Raw genomic sequence first — 15,065 nt, 5'->3', positions numbered from 1 at the left:
TCACCCACACCAGTGAGGGGGAGGCAGTGCACAAATAAACCCCTAACTCGGTAAAGAAGTTCAGTCAGATCAACTCCAGGGAAAATAGTGAAACAAAATAATGTGATAGAAAGTGATGGGGGAAGGGTGGGCGGTGTGGGAGGGGGCTATATTCCTGTTACTATTGCTGCATAAAAGGCCACCCCACACTTAGTGGTGTGAAACATCCTTTTACTCCGCCTGAGGCTTCTGTGGGTCAAGAATTCAGACAGGGCACAGCAGGGACGGCTGTCTCTGCTGCAGTGTGTGGGGCCTCAGCTGGGAAGACGTGAAGGCTGGAGATGGCTTGGTGGGGGCTGGAATCATCCGGAGGCTGCTTTGATGACTTCTAACGGTTGATGCTGGTTGTTGGCCAGAACACTTATGGGCAGCCTCTCCGTGTGGTCTTTCCACGTGGGCTGGCGTGGGCTTCCTCACAGCATGGCTGCTGGTCCCAAGAGAACAAGACGCTTGGAAGCTTTAGTCTAGCCTCAGAAGTCACTTCCACCCGACTCTACCTGTCAAGGCAGTTACAAAGGTCTGTACATGTTCCAGGGGAAGGGGCTCAGCGAAGGGGCCTCAGGGAGGAGGAGGAAGCGAAAGATCTAGAGAAGATCTTCCCCTGGGGCAGAAGAGGTGGGGACAAGCACAGTGGCCCGAGATGGGGACAAGCTGGCTGATTTGGAAACAGGTCAGTGCGCCTGGAGGGCAGGAGAGGAACTGGAGACAAGGTCAGGAGTGGGCAGGGCCAGGTCACGTGGGGCCTTATAGGCCCTGGAAGGGGTTTGGGATTTTGTTCCAAATTAGCTGGGAAACCTTGGGACATTTTGACTGGGGATTGACATTTTAATTAAAAGGGATTTGCTTCCTGGCTGCTAAATAGAGAATGTGTTACAGGGGATAAGAGGCAGAGACCACTCTGGTGGTCTAGGTCAGAGATGTTGGTGCTTCTGTCTAGGGAGACAATGGTAGAGGTGATGAGAATAAATATATTTTAAATACAAAGCCAAAATGAATAGCTGACGGATTAGATGTAAGAAGTAAGGGAAAAAGAGGAATCAAGACCGACCGCTAGTTTTTTGCCCAGAGTTACTGTGTGGCTACGCTACTGTGGCTGAGATGGGGAAGCCGGGGGTGGAATGGGGAGGGGGTGGACTCAGAGTCTGGCCAGGTTCAATTTGAGGTCATCGGTAGCCATCCAAATGGAAATGGAAGACAAGTTCAGAAGTCTGTGGGGGTAGTCAGGTCTGAAGTTCGGGGGGATTATGAGAGCCTAGAGCTTCTGATGGCATTGAAAATCAGAGCTCTTAACGTTCACTCATTTCATAAGATTTCATGAGCACCTGCCCCGTGCCATGTCCTGGGCTGGGAGCTCACGGTTTTGAAATGAATGACATATTTCCAGCCCCCAAGAAGCGCAGGGAATCAGCCTGCCTGGATCCATCATTCACTTAACTGTGTGACCTTGAGCAAGTAACTTGACTTCTCTGGGCCTCTCTATCCTCATCTGTGTGTGGTGGGGGGCAGGTAATAGCAGTGCTTATTTACAGGGATGATGCAGAGACCAAATGAAATCAGCTTTGCAAAGCACATATCACCATGCCTGGCACATATAGTGAATTACCTAATTACCACTTATTCCTCGTGTGCAAAGCCAGAAAACTTTTCACAGAAAATGAGTGTCTTTTTTGAGCTGGCGAAGATGCAGGGGACGAGCCTTCTCCCTGGGCTGTGTGTGAAACCCTTTGGGTGGGGACTGTGCCTCGTGTTCCACGTGGTTCTCCTGCCAAATGAGCCACTGCTCACCACCCTCCCAGGGCAGATACCTCTCCATCCTCTTGCACTGGTGCTTGTGCTCGTCCACTGATGTGGGTCACGTGGCACTGGGGCTTACAGTCCCAGCTCCACCATATACTCATTTTGTGACCTGGGACACACATCACCTCCGTCTCAGTTTTGTTCTCTACAAAAGGAACGTGATCCCTGTCTGTCAGGATCAGATCAAGAGGTGGGTGTGCAGGTGACACCGGAGGCTGCCAAGCAGAGGGACAAGAGAAGGAGGGGACCTGGGGAGACCCCGGCGGGGCCCAGGAGTGCAGCTGCACGTGTGGGAGGAAGGCGCCGTGGGCGCCCAGATGCTCCGCGTCGGCGCAGCGGTCACAGCTCTCCCTGCACCGGGCCGGGCCCTGGCAGGATGAAAGGGCCGCGCCTCAGCCCTTTTGAAGGCGCCCCCCTCATCCTGCAGGACAGCTGGAGACAATGTGTTGCTCCCTTGAACCCCTAACGAAGGCTCAAGTTGTCTCTGTTTATTTGTCTTTATACTTCAACAGCTCAAATGCATTTCTTGCCGAGAAAAATAGTGCTGACCATTTTAATGTAAAACTAAACAGCTTCGGGTCGTCATATACTTACTCCATAAACACCAATATTTTTTAAGGTAAACTGGAGAGGTTTCTTCCTGTTCTCTCTATTTTGCCCTCTCTTCCCCCCTTTCCCTATTCTTGGCCCATGTTCAGGTGATCTGAACGCGCTTGGTTGGAGGGATTTGCTGTCAGAAGACAAGTTGGATTCAGACCCGCTTCCCCTCCCAGCTTTTTACAACTGTTAATCTGATGGAAATTCTTTGGCCTGAGAAAAGGAAACACTGGACGCCGTGTGCATCTTTATAAACTTTTCTCTTTTCCCCAAATCACTACAGAACCAGGGAGCTCCTGGAGCAGGGAGGGAGGTGGATTGATGGGGCCCCAGGTGTGTTTCGGGGTGGCGTGACCCTCTCCAGCCTCACACCTGTGGCCAGCTCAGGATGGGGGGCCGGCGGGGAGGGACGTGGGCAGAGCCGCAGCCTTACTCTCCCAGACGCTCCTTGCAGAAGGGCCGGGCGAGTGCTAGGGTAAAAGGGCCGGGGCTGGGAATCGGGCTCCTGGGGCCATGGACTTGCTGGGGGACCTTGGGAAACCCCCTACCGCCTGTGCCTCAGTTTCCCCATCAAATGTGAAATGAGGGATGGGATTCAACCAGTGGTTTGCAGACTTCATGGCCGTTTGTTTCCAGAGCAGGACCCATTATTTCAAGCGGAATCATGCAGTGGTCACACTGCTCTGACTAAAATGGAGGTGAGACCGGCAGGGATGAGAGCCCTGCTCTCCGTATGCCGTCCCCACCCCTGCAAGGTCCCGGGTCCAGGGATACTTTTTGGAACGCCTGGGCCTGGCTGCTGGGTCAGAACCTTCTCCCTCCAACATCTTGTGATTCGATGTCCGGATGGCACAGGGTGTCCTCGGGGACAGTGCCTTTGCCAGGTCCTCCTTATCCCTGCCTGATGCAGTCCTTGTGCACCTCTCTCTCATTTCTCAAGCTGTGAGCTCCAGCACACTGAACAGCTTTCATTTCCCTAAACGTACCCCCCAGGAGCGTCCTTGTACCTGCTGTCCCTTCTGCCCCAGCCACCCTTCCCCAGGCTCTTCATTAATGCTCTGCTTGGTTGAGCCCTACATGTCTCTCAGGACTCAGCTTAGGCATCAGCCCTCCAGAAAGCTTTCCCTGAGTTGCACACAGCCTGCAGCCCCCAGGCTGCCCTCTGCCTCCCCACTGAGCTCCCAGGCTTCTCCCTGGACACTGGAGGGAGGGTCTCTCCTGCCACGGGAGATCCTGGAGGGCCAAGCTCCAGAGTGACTTAGCTCTTTGTTCAGGCCCAGCACAGGCTCGTGTGTGTGGTGGAGGGATGGGCAGGTGGTCCAGGAACGGGGCAGAAGGTTTGATTTGTACTGTCCAGGGGAGCACGGCTTGACAGTGGTGAGTGCGCAAGCCTGGTGCTTCCGCCAGCAGCCGTACAGCAGCCTGTGTGATACAGCCCCCTGTGGCCGCCCGAGCTCGGACGCCCCCTCCCCGTCCTCATTTCCATGCCCAGCTCCTTCCAGTCTCTGTTCTAGATGAGGGAAGAGCGAGGACTTGGGAATCAGACACATCGAGCCTCGGCCCCCAGCTCCCTTCCTAGCAGTGGTTTGGGGCCAGCTCTCCGTTCTCGCTGTTCTTACCCAGGAAGGAGGTTGATGATGCCCTGGGAGGGAGCTGTGGGCACACAGCAGTGGGTCCGTGGGTGCATGAAGGCACCCAGCAGGCATCAGGAGCACCCGTTGCTTCTCCTTCCTGCTCCCCCTCTGGTTGCAAGTTCAGGTCAGGGGCCACATCACAATACCATGGGTAGGACTGGGTTGAAATCTGTTGTCCATCCCCCTGTGCTGGCCTCACCTTTGAATAAGTCTCAATTTGGTGGCTTGGGGAAGAAGTCCTGCTGTGTCCCAGGGTGGAGAATGCCAAGTCCATAAACAGCAAAGAAAAACACCCAGTTGCAGAGGACTGGACAGGCGAGCAGACACGTTCCGTCATCTTTCTTGTTTGCAGTCCATGTGCCAAGGGCTTGGTCAGAACTCAGAGAAATAAACAAAAAATAAGTGTCTTGTGAAGGCTCTTTAAAAATACTCTACCCCCAAAACATGTGCCCCAAACCAGAACTGAACTGTGTGCCTAAAAGGGGCGTTATCAACAAATACGGGTGTCCCAGAGTCCTCAGCACAGCGCTTCCTCTGCCAGCAGCCTCGCTTATTTTGGAGCAGTCTGTGCCCTGGGTGATGGTGGGGTCACTCTGGACGTGGCCAGGCCTGGCTGCATCTGGACAGCACCCACAGCACCCACAGGCTGTTTACAGTGGCTGTGAGCCACCCCATGTACCGCTGCCCCAGCACCTCCCTGTCACCCGCCTTGTCCCAACCACATGCAGCTGGAAATAGACTAGACGGCGGAGACGGCCCGCACCCGGCTGGCGCTCCTTGTTCATGGGAAGTAGGTAACCATGGCAGCCACCCATCTGCTTGGTCTGGGGTCTTTAGTAGCCTCTTAGGTGTTGCCCTAACGCGAGCTGCCCTGCCCTGGCCCGTGTGCTGGCTGCCAGGGGGTCAGGAGCCAGTGGAGTCGTTTGGAGGAGCCTTGACAGAGGCCCCTCGGAGGGCCTCTGTTGCCATTGGAGGAGTCTGGCGTCCTCAGCCTGGTAGCTAGCTTCTCGTGATCTGGGCTCTGCCTGCCACTCCTGCCTTCTCTTCATTTGAATATTAAGCCTGTCCTCATCCCCTCTGGGCTTCCTCCTACCTGGAGGACTGGCTCCCCTTGCCTGTCCCGAGTATTCTAGCTCGCCCCTCTGTCCCTCTCCCCAGGCCTTCCTGCAGGATGACTTGCTCCCCGCCCTGCACTCGGACTGGCCAGAGTCCCGGTGCTCATCACGCAGAGTTGAAGAGGTCTGTTTACTTACCCATCTTCCACACGTGTAATAGTTATACAGAAACACTCAGAAATGAATAGAAAAGACAGAATAATTCCCCCATTCGCTTGCCACCCCAGCAAGTCAACAGCTCTCATGTCCTAATGTTCTTGTCTGATATCTGTGTGCAGAGCTGACTTTATATGGTTATGACCGTGCGTCGATGTTTGTCCGCTGCTCTCCCCACCCCACCCGCCGTGCGCTATCAGCACTTTCCTCTCTGTTGATGTGTAATCACGTAGCTGAGATGCAGGACTGGAACCAAAGTCCAGGGTGTGGGGCGCCTGGCAGCCTGCGGGCACTGAGTGAGAGCTGCTGCTGCTGGCCGTCGGGTTGGAGGAAGTGACTTGTAACCTCTGGGTTAGCCACTGCCCCTTGAGTGCCTGTATCTGCTGGGTCAGGGCGTCTGGAGCTTTGTTACATGTGTCTCCCACCCTCAGGGAGCTCGAGGCGCTGTGAAGAAATACCGCCAGCGCGGCATCCTTGCGATAATCAACACTATGTCGTTGAGAACTGGCGGGGGGCGGGGGTCCTCACCCTGCCAGGAATGAGTAAAAGGTCACCAGGTGGGGACAGAGATGGGCGAGGGGAGGAGGGAACAGCAGGTGCAAGACCTCGAGGTGGAAAGGCTCGGGCAGGTTGAAGAGTGGGCTCAGGAGTAGACAGCGGTGTGTAAAAAGGTGGTCTGTCAGCAGAGCTACACACGCGATTGCTCTGAGTCTGAGACCTGGAGATTTGTATCTGCAAACGTATGAATGGCAGGGGATCACCTTTGACTGCATCTTCGGCAGGTCAGACTCAAGCCTGGTTCCTAGCCCCTCCTTCAACAGACACACGGGCCCTACCTGCTGCAGCAGCCTCACCACACACACACACACACACACACACACACACACACACACACCTGGCAGGCACCCCACCCCCAGACACATCTCTCCCTGCACTGGTCCTTGTGCAGTTTAGAGAGAGGCGCCCCTGCCTCTCAGCTTGGGCTGCTGATCCCTGGTCTTACCTGGGCTTACCACTTCTCTCCCCCTGGACTGGCAGCTCCCCGAGGGCAGGCCCCGACCTCACGCTCGCTGCCTAGTCCCTGCGCTGAATGTGGGGCCTTGTTGAGAGAATGAGTGAATGGACAAGCACAAGTGACTGGAGGAAGATGTGGGCATTGGAAAGACGACTTGAGTGAGACAGTGGCTCGCGCAGACATATTCTAGGCCGGAAATCAGCAAACTGTGCCCTCATGATTGTGACTGTAGCTGGAGTATAAGTTTGTTGATCCTTTTTTCCCTATTTTTCAAAATTCCTTGTAAATTCACATTTTTAAATAAAAAAAGTGTAATTGGACAGGTGATAGGGAGCCGTGCTGGGTTCTTGAGGGCAGGAATCCCATGGAAAGCCCACAATTTGGGCTGGAAAGGGTGAGGCTGGCCATGGGAGGCATGGCGGCCTTTCTGGTGCTTCAGCCAAGCTCAGTGCTGCCTTGTCCACGAAGCTCCCTCGTGCCCACGTCAGCGCTCTTCCTGCTACTTTCCTAAATGTGTCAAGTCTATTGGCACAAAATCATTTCTCAGTCCTTGATGTGGCCGTATGACCCACCCGGGGCCTGGCAGTGAGGGCCCACCGAGCGTCACAGGAACGAGCCAGCTCGCGGCCAGCCCAGTTAGGAAGTCCCAGCAGGGGCAGGGGGCCACAGGGGAGCCCTCCCGCCCACAGAGAACTCCCAGATGGAGGCTGGTGTGCACGTGGATGGCCCCGGCGGGAAGGAGGAGAACGGGCCACCACGAAGCACCCTCGGGAGCCTGATAAGTGAAAGGCCCGGATTTTACATTCAACAGCTTTGGCAGTTGGAAGAAAATGCTGAGTTTAATCGGGAAAATTTGCTGCTTGAAGATTCAGAATTACAGGCAGTACTCAGGGTGGGAAATTGAGGCATAAGGCATTTGACCTGGCCAGAGCCAGGCGTGTGGACCTGGCCAGAGGACCTGTCAGCCAGGGTGGCCTGGGGGGCTCCAGGGGCCCTCCTTGCTTCAGTGGCGCGTTTCCCAGGGTGGGGGCCCGCTCACCCGCAGGCCCGCAGGGTGATCACGGCCAGCTGGGCCTGTTGTATCGATGAGGATGTTCATGAAGAATACTGTCAGCGGTCTCCCCCTTTCTTTTCTTAGAGCTTCTCACCTTGGTTCCAGGGTTTGTTTTGTTGGTTTTTCTCCCCTTCCCTCTTTTCCAGTCCTCCGTTCTTATCCCCATCAAAGGAAAGTTTTGAAAACCACAGTGCCTTCCACAGATGTACAACCAGGGTCACATTCACAGCTGCCCTGTCAGAAGCCTGAGGGCAGGGGGACGAAAGCTTCCAGTTCCCATCCTGGCTCTGTCACTCACACACTGGGGACCGAGGGCAGACTGCTTAGTGCTTGGAGCTCCTGGTTATAACACTGCTCCTGCCCCAGGCTGAGGCCAAACGAGACACTGTAATGAGAGTGCCTAGCACAGAGCAGGGGCTTGAGGAACTGGTAGGGTATGGAGGGGGGTCCCTTCCACCTTCTGCAACCTCTTCTGCCCTTACTAGAGAGATTAAAGGAAGAGCTGGTATGGCAAGACAAAGGGCAGAGATACAGCAGCACTCAAGATATCCCTGTTCTCAGGGACTCTATTCTCTGGGGAGTAGAACCAAACACACAGAAGATGCCAGTAAATGGAAGTTCCGAGTGGACAGAAGTGCCGATGACCGCCAGGTGTTTTGGCTGCAGCAGCTGTGGGTTGTGCTGCCGTTTGCTGAGATGGGGAAGGCGGAGGGTGGGACCAGGCTTTGCTTTGTTCTTCTGTCTTTGTTGTGGGAGGTGGAGTTAGGAGTTCAGCGTGGGACATGCTAGGTGTGTCCTGCCCCGTTGGACATCCAAGTGCAGCATTGATGTCTAAATCCGGGGGATGGTGGAGCAGGCGGGCCTAGAGGTTTGGGCAGCATTGGCACATAGGAGGCTGGAAAAGCCATAGGACAGGGTGACATTCCCCCAGGATCAGAGCCCAGGAGGAGCCCAGGCTTCATGGACCTGGCTGCACAGGTGCAGTGAGCTTCCAGCACTGCCCGAGGCTGCTTTAAAGGGAGGATTGTCCGCAGAACAGGAAGAAGTGTTTGCCAACCGTATGTCTGGTAAGGGTCTAGTATGTAGGGTATAAAGAACTCTCACAACTCAACAGTAAAAAGACAACTCAGGTTTTAAATGGGCAAAGGATTTGAACAGGCGTTTCTCCAATTAAGTGCCTGATAGGCCAGGCGCCCTGAGAAGGGCGACCCAGGTGGCGGGCAGGCCAGAACCTGCACGGCGAGGGAGCAACTCCCGGGCTGAGGCGGCTCTGCCTGGAGACCAGAAGGCCGAGGCAAGACTCTCCGCTCCCTTCGGATGTGGTCTGTTGTCAGTTTTCCAACTTGGAAGGGACTTTACCATCCCCCAGAAGGCGCCCCCGCCTGTGATCTCCGGAGCACTTGCGGTGGCTTTGTTCGACAGTTGTTAACATTTATCGGTGGTCTCTGTGCCGGGCACTGTGCTAGGTGCTTTACCTCCATGATTTTCTTTAATTCCCAGAACAACTTCAGGTACTATCATCCCTGTTTTGTAGAGAAGGAAACCAAGGCCCAAAATGGTTAAGTGCCTGCCAGAGGTCACACAGTGTGTTACTTACTGCATCTTGGACCCCAGCTGATGTGACTTGGAGGGGCAAGAACCAGGACCCACAGGCAGTGGTCACAGGGGGGACGCCATGTAGATTGTCATAAGGAGGAACAGTCAGCAGTTGGAGTTAGGCAGCGAACTCCTGGTCCTTAGATGTTCATGCTGATCAGCCATCACTGGGGGACCACGAGGCAGCAGCTGGGATTGAACATGGGGCCAGATGAGGGATGCAGTGGCCAGAGCCTGAAGACCAGCAGCTTCAGCAGAGCTCTGGCCTGCCCTGGGCTGGCTCCTCGGGTCTGGGTGTGAGCAGTGGGCGTGCGGATCTGGAAAGCTGAGCCCACCACTCATGTGCCTTGTCTCCCAGCGCTGAGCTTGGACTCAGGCCCAGCCTGAGGGGCTTGGTGTCAGAGCAGGGCTGCAATGGGAGACCCTGTGTCTTCCACACTCAGCCGACCTGCTGGGGAGTCAGGAGCCCCAGAGAAGGCCCCCGCTGATGCCCAGACCCCGAGGCAGACAGGTCCCAGGAGACCCCGGTCACACCTCCTGCCTGCTGTGCCAGCTCCTCTGATGGTCAGGGAGTGTCCTGGATCTGGCAGAACCCAGGCCCCAAAGCTCTAAGACCCATGTGTATTTTACCCGAAATCTAATCCATCTGGTTCTCATTTATTTACACTTAACTCATCAAATGCAATTTTGCAAGAGCCGCTCCATAGCCAAGAGGCCTTTCTGCCTAAGCCTCCCTTTTGAAGGGAGCCAGGGGAGGGCTGGAGCCTCAGCTCTCAGGAACCAGGAGGGAGTTCTCTGGGTTGAAGGTTGAGTTTGGTTTCTGAGATGGGCCGGTGCCTCTGCCTGTGTTCCTGAATCTTTGTTGGGAGCTGGGATGCTGGATCTGGGCACGGGGCCTGACACACAGTAGGCTCTTGGCAGCCAGGAGAACATGGGTGGGGTCCGAGCAGAACACAGAGTCTCTGTTTCAAATCGTGAAGTGTTCATGGGAAACAAAAAGCAACCAAAGCTGGATCCAGAAGTAATTTCTAGTTATTATAAATAACTGCAAACCTGGATTCCTGGTCCAAAGGAGGACACGTAGCCAGCTATTAATAAAAACAAACACCACCAGCACCTTGGGCCAAAAAGCAAACCTCACGGGCGAACCACAGCCCTGCGTGCAGACGCCTTTCAGAAGCAACCCCCCCACGGCACACTGGTGTCGGCTCCAGCACGCCTTCTTGCTGGAAAACAGCTGCGTCCATCACTGCACATGGGCCCATACCAGGCACGACCTTTCAGCGGCTGGCAGGGGTAGGGGCGGCCTGTGCCCTGGGAGTGGTGGGCGCGCTGAGCAGAAGTGGGCGAAAGTCACACCTGAGGTCTATCTCCCCACCCCAGCATCCTGACCTGTGCTCATGCAGGGCACTGCAGAGTGAGGTGGGGGCACCTGACCCCACAGACCTTGTTTGGACTTGATCTTTGGTGCCGGAGGCTGTGTCCTGTTCTGACTCGCGTCATCACAGTGGCCACTGGGAATGGGAGGAAGAAGCTAGAGGCCGGGAGACCTAGGAGGAGCATGTAGACGCTTGTAGGGAGAGGCTGAGGCCCATGCCAGGGCTGTGCCACCAGAGTGGAGGCAAGACAGGCAGGGCGACGAGGGAAAGTCACCAGCTGGGTCGGGGAGGGCAGAGCTGGAGCGAGGTCCCTCTTTGCTCTCCTTGGCGCCCTTGTCTCCCGCTCCCCCTCCCTCCCACCTTCCACCCTCCCTCAGCTGTCTGCTGAACAAATGAGAGCTCACTGCGCACCAGGCACGGGGCCTCAGGCTGGGGAGCAGCCTCGGAGGAGCGCAGGCCCTGTGTCTCTCACCCCAGACCTTGCTGGAACCGTCTGATTCAGAGGGTGCCTCCCAGCCCCACCGGCTGAGCCCAGGGCGGGGCTACTGCAGTTCAGCTTTCCCTCCCTTCCCCGCACCCCCGCCTGCCACCCCCACCCTGACCCAGAAGGGCTAAGGCTCCAGCAGTCCTGGTGGCAGAGCTGAAGATGCATTTGTGTGCTAAACATCCTCCTGGGAAGGCTGCAGGCTGGGGCCTTCCAGAGGGTGACCTGGTTGGTCCAGGCAGCCCACAATGAGCTCCATGCCAAACCCTCACAGAGCCGGAGCCTCGGGTCCTTTCTCCACACTCTGTCCTCTAGTTCTTCTGTTGCCAATTAAACGAGTTTCCAGAGAGGAGCCTCCCAGAGTCTGCCCCGGAACCCCTGGGGCCTCCTCTCTGCTTTGTAGCTGAGTCCCTGTGCCAAGGAGCACCCTGCCTTCTGGGAACAGTCACCTGTGGTCGTAAATAATGATGAAGGCCCAAGAACTGCCAGCACGATTCAGGGGCAGAGCCCTCCCCGCACCCCACCCTCCGCCGCACATGGGCGCAGCCTCCGCCCGAGGCCTTGGGGCTCGTGACACTCGGCCTTGTCAGGCTGCATAGCTGTCTTCCCCAAGGCCTGTCCCCTCTGCCAGCAGGGCTGGTGGGAAGAGGGGCCATGAGGACCCAGTTCGGGCCAGGTCTGTGAGAGCCCTGGTGGAGTCTATTTGAGAAAGAATATGCAGGCCACAAAGCTTCCAGAACTCCTGCAGGCAGCCCCACCGACGCCCTGCTTTGTACCTTCCACGAGACTCTGTTTCCAGAATTCCTCTTCCTCATCCTCCAGCTTCAGATCACAAATGTCCCAACCCTCCTTGGCTGAGCTCCCATGACTTCCTCCATGAAGCCTTCCGCCTCCATACTTGGGTCCAACATGCTGGCGGCTCGGGGAGCAGGAGCTTAACCAGTGGTATACCTTTAGGTGCCCCTGCAGCTCACGGGGAGTGGAACACATAGTAGGTACTCAGTGTTAGCAGAGGGAATGAATGAACAAAATTTGGGGGGGATTTAGAGGCAGGAAGAACTCCTGTCTGGACAAGGAGGGAGAGCGGGTCCCAGGAAGAGGTGCACGTTTACACATGAAGGCACGGGTGATTGACAGAGTGTGTTTAGAGAACAGTGGAAGGAGGTGGGGCTACCGGAGAGCTAGGCAGGCTGTGGAGAGCCTTGAATGAGCCCCCTCTGCATGCCTAGAAGGAACGAGGCTGGCGCCCTGCTCCAGGGGACTGGCCTTGGATGGTGGTGGTCCCTGTCACTGATGTGCACGAGCACACAGCTGCCATTCAGTTTACCCTGTTGACTCCTGAGCACCCACTCAGCCTGACCCTCTGCTGGGTGCAGGGATATGCAGGAGACTCAGGTCTGTCCTCAGCCCAGAGCAGAGACAGGATGGCCAAGCCTGAGATCCAGGGCAGAGGAAGAAAGTTGTAAACAAAAGTATGCTTCGTCTGGGAGCCAGGAGCCAGCAAATTGCTGCCAGGCACCGAGAAGACCTCGGAGAGGAGGGGGCTTTTTGCCCTGGGCTTTGGGGATATCAGTGTGTTGAGTCAGGGGAGGTTTTTAAGCATAAATACCCAGGGGGCTTACTCTCACCGCCATGATTAGGCTCAAAGCATCCTCATTCAGAGAAGCCACATCATGGAAGAGTGGAGTAAGGGCTTTGGACCCAGACTCGCTGGCCTTCAGAACCTGCTTCCACCTATTTTATAACACTGGGCAAGTCTCTTCCCCTGTCAGGTTCTCATTTGAGAACTGGGTTGATGCGAACAGTGCTCCTGATGTGGAGCTGCTGTGCAGACGTGTTAAGATAAAGCCTCGGCCCCCCAGCCGGGGCCTGGCCAGCAGTGAGGGCTACTATTCATGAAAATAAGGCTACCAGCCCTGCCCAGTCATCCTTGATGGCCATGGAGATGCTGGGGTGGGGGCAGTCCCCACATAGGGGCTCGTCTGTGCATGGAACAGTCAGTTCCACAGGAGAGAAGGAGGAGGTGTGTGTCTCAAGCACTCCAGGAGGGCTTCCTGGAGCACAATCTGCAGTTCCTCTTGTGGATGGGACCACGCACCTCCCACAGGCCACAGGCCAAGGGACAGAACTCAAGGTGTCTGACTCCCAGGTGTAGGCTTTCTCCTTGCCATGGAGCACAGCGCATTGTGCCAAATCCTTGGCGCCAAGGAGCAGTGTGCGCTGGGCTTGCCCCCGTCCGGAGGGCCAAGGAACTGAGTATATCCCATCGTGCTGTGCTGGGCCTGGTGAAGGCCTCCAGGTGAACCCAGACTGTCCTAGGCCAGTGCGCAGCCATCTCGAGGACTCAGCCGCCCCATTTGGTCACTATTCAGACCTCACTGTGGGTCCTGTTCGGAGGGCTGGGGACACGGGGTTGGGAGGGGTATGAGGTGGGCCTTGGCCCTTAATCCAGCCCCTAGAGAAGTTGGTGATGACCGCGGACTACCCAAAGGGATTCTGAGACTATGATTTCCTGTCCGACTTGCAGGAGGCCTGTGTTTGGACCACAGTGGAAAAAGGGTGCAGAGGAGGCAACCCCTCTTCCCTGCTGCTTAATCTTGGGGCTTTATCATTTGGGAGTGGGGAGAAGAAATGTTTACATGACTTCCCATTTGTTTCAAATTATTCATCAGCGTTGGAGAGTCATTGTTCCCTGCTAGTGTAAACAGCCCTGTCCCAAGGCTCAGCCACTCTGCCAGCTCACTGAGGCTCCGTAGATGTGTTACGTCATTGTCCTTTGGTTCCTGGCTTCCAGTGAGGTGAGGAGGTGGGCCAGACCAGAGGGGTGGCACCAGGGAGCTCATGGATGATGGGGTCAAAGTAGTATTTCCACACTATTCAGGGCCTGTATCTGTTTTGTTTGTGTTACCAATTGAACCTTTACTAGGGCCGGAGAAGCTGGGGTACAGAGCAAAGAATCTGAGACCCATGGGAAGAACAGCAAAGAATTGGACTCGAAAGGGGTCTGGACTGAGTCCCTGGAGCAACTCCCCAAGTTCAAATCTCATTGTTATGTGTGTGCCGGCCCAGTGGGCATAAGTGTCTCCCCAGGGTGTTGCTGGGACAGACAGGACTAACCCAGGTATGCTGGGATTTCCTTATGTTGCTCATGGCAGGCAGAGCTGGCTTTGTGTTTGCATCTAGAGTCACAGACACATCCAAGGTGACACCCAGCTCAAGCTCATTTCAGGAATAGCTGGTTCTTCATCACCTCAGTCTGAACGTGCTTGCTGGTGTGGCCAGCTTAGCAGGGGACCAAGGGCATGTACTCGGAGGCTGGACAGCAGATATGAGTCCTGCCCTTGCTCTGAGCATCTGTGTGACTTTGTCCAAGTTCATCTGTAAGATGGAGTTGGTAACACAACCTATCATTCAAGGTTGCTGCTGGAATTGAGTGAGTCGATGGAGCAATCACTCAACGAGGGTCAGCTTCCTGTTGTTATTAACGGGGTGAACAGGACATAGTGCCTGGCTTAGAGCTGTTTGTGGTGTAGTGCCAGCAGGCGCAGACCCCCAGCAGCAGACACTGCTGGAGTGTGGAGGGGAGGGTCCCCAGCAAAGGCGACCCTGGCTCTGGGCCTTTAGGGAGCCATCAGTGAGATTTGTTGAGTGGAGAAAGGTTTTCAGAAAAATCCTCTGTAGCATTCCCAGCTTCCCCCAGGACCCCCTCCCAGTCTCCTCTCAGCAAGGGCCACCTTTACCGTTTTAGCTCTAACTGTTGGTGGCTTTTAGAGTTCAGAGCCCTGCCTCCCTCCTGGCTGCCACACAGCTGACATTTGAGCTTGTGGGAGAGTAATGACCTGCCTCGCCGTCAGCCTCAAAGGCAGCTGCGTTGTCTCGTGGGTAGTGGAGTGTCTGTGGTCCCTAGGCCTCAGTAGGACCCAGCCGACGTAGTGCCAGAGCTGAGTCCTCTCCCGGCTCAGCGCAGGTCACTGCCTGATTCTTTACCTTCTCACACCCTTTTGATTCCAGAACTGAAAGATGGCTGTGTTAAAAAGAAAAAAGCTCAATGCCAAAGTGAGTGCGTGTGCGTGCGCTTGTGTGTGTATGTTGGGGGTCGCAGGATTGGCTCAAAGCAGCCAGTAGCTCACGTTGCCTTTGTGGTTTCATATATTTGCCTATTAAAATGACAATACAGACATGGCACATTAAGGTTTAAG

At 55.6% G+C, this 15,065-nt stretch overlaps 1 protein-coding gene across 3 annotated transcripts in view; it reads left to right on the top strand.

The window, feature by feature from the left end:
* SCUBE1 (signal peptide, CUB domain and EGF like domain containing 1) overlaps positions 1-15,065 on the top strand; it is a 123,183-nt gene that overhangs the window by 27,660 nt on the left and 80,458 nt on the right. The gene's annotated exons all lie outside the window — the stretch shown is intronic.

The sequence above is a fragment of the Camelus ferus genome, chromosome 12, assembly GCF_009834535.1.
Source record: "Camelus ferus isolate YT-003-E chromosome 12, BCGSAC_Cfer_1.0, whole genome shotgun sequence".
NCBI classification, from domain to species: domain Eukaryota; kingdom Metazoa; phylum Chordata; class Mammalia; order Artiodactyla; family Camelidae; genus Camelus; species Camelus ferus.
This window is presented reverse-complemented; position numbering and strand designations above follow the sequence as displayed.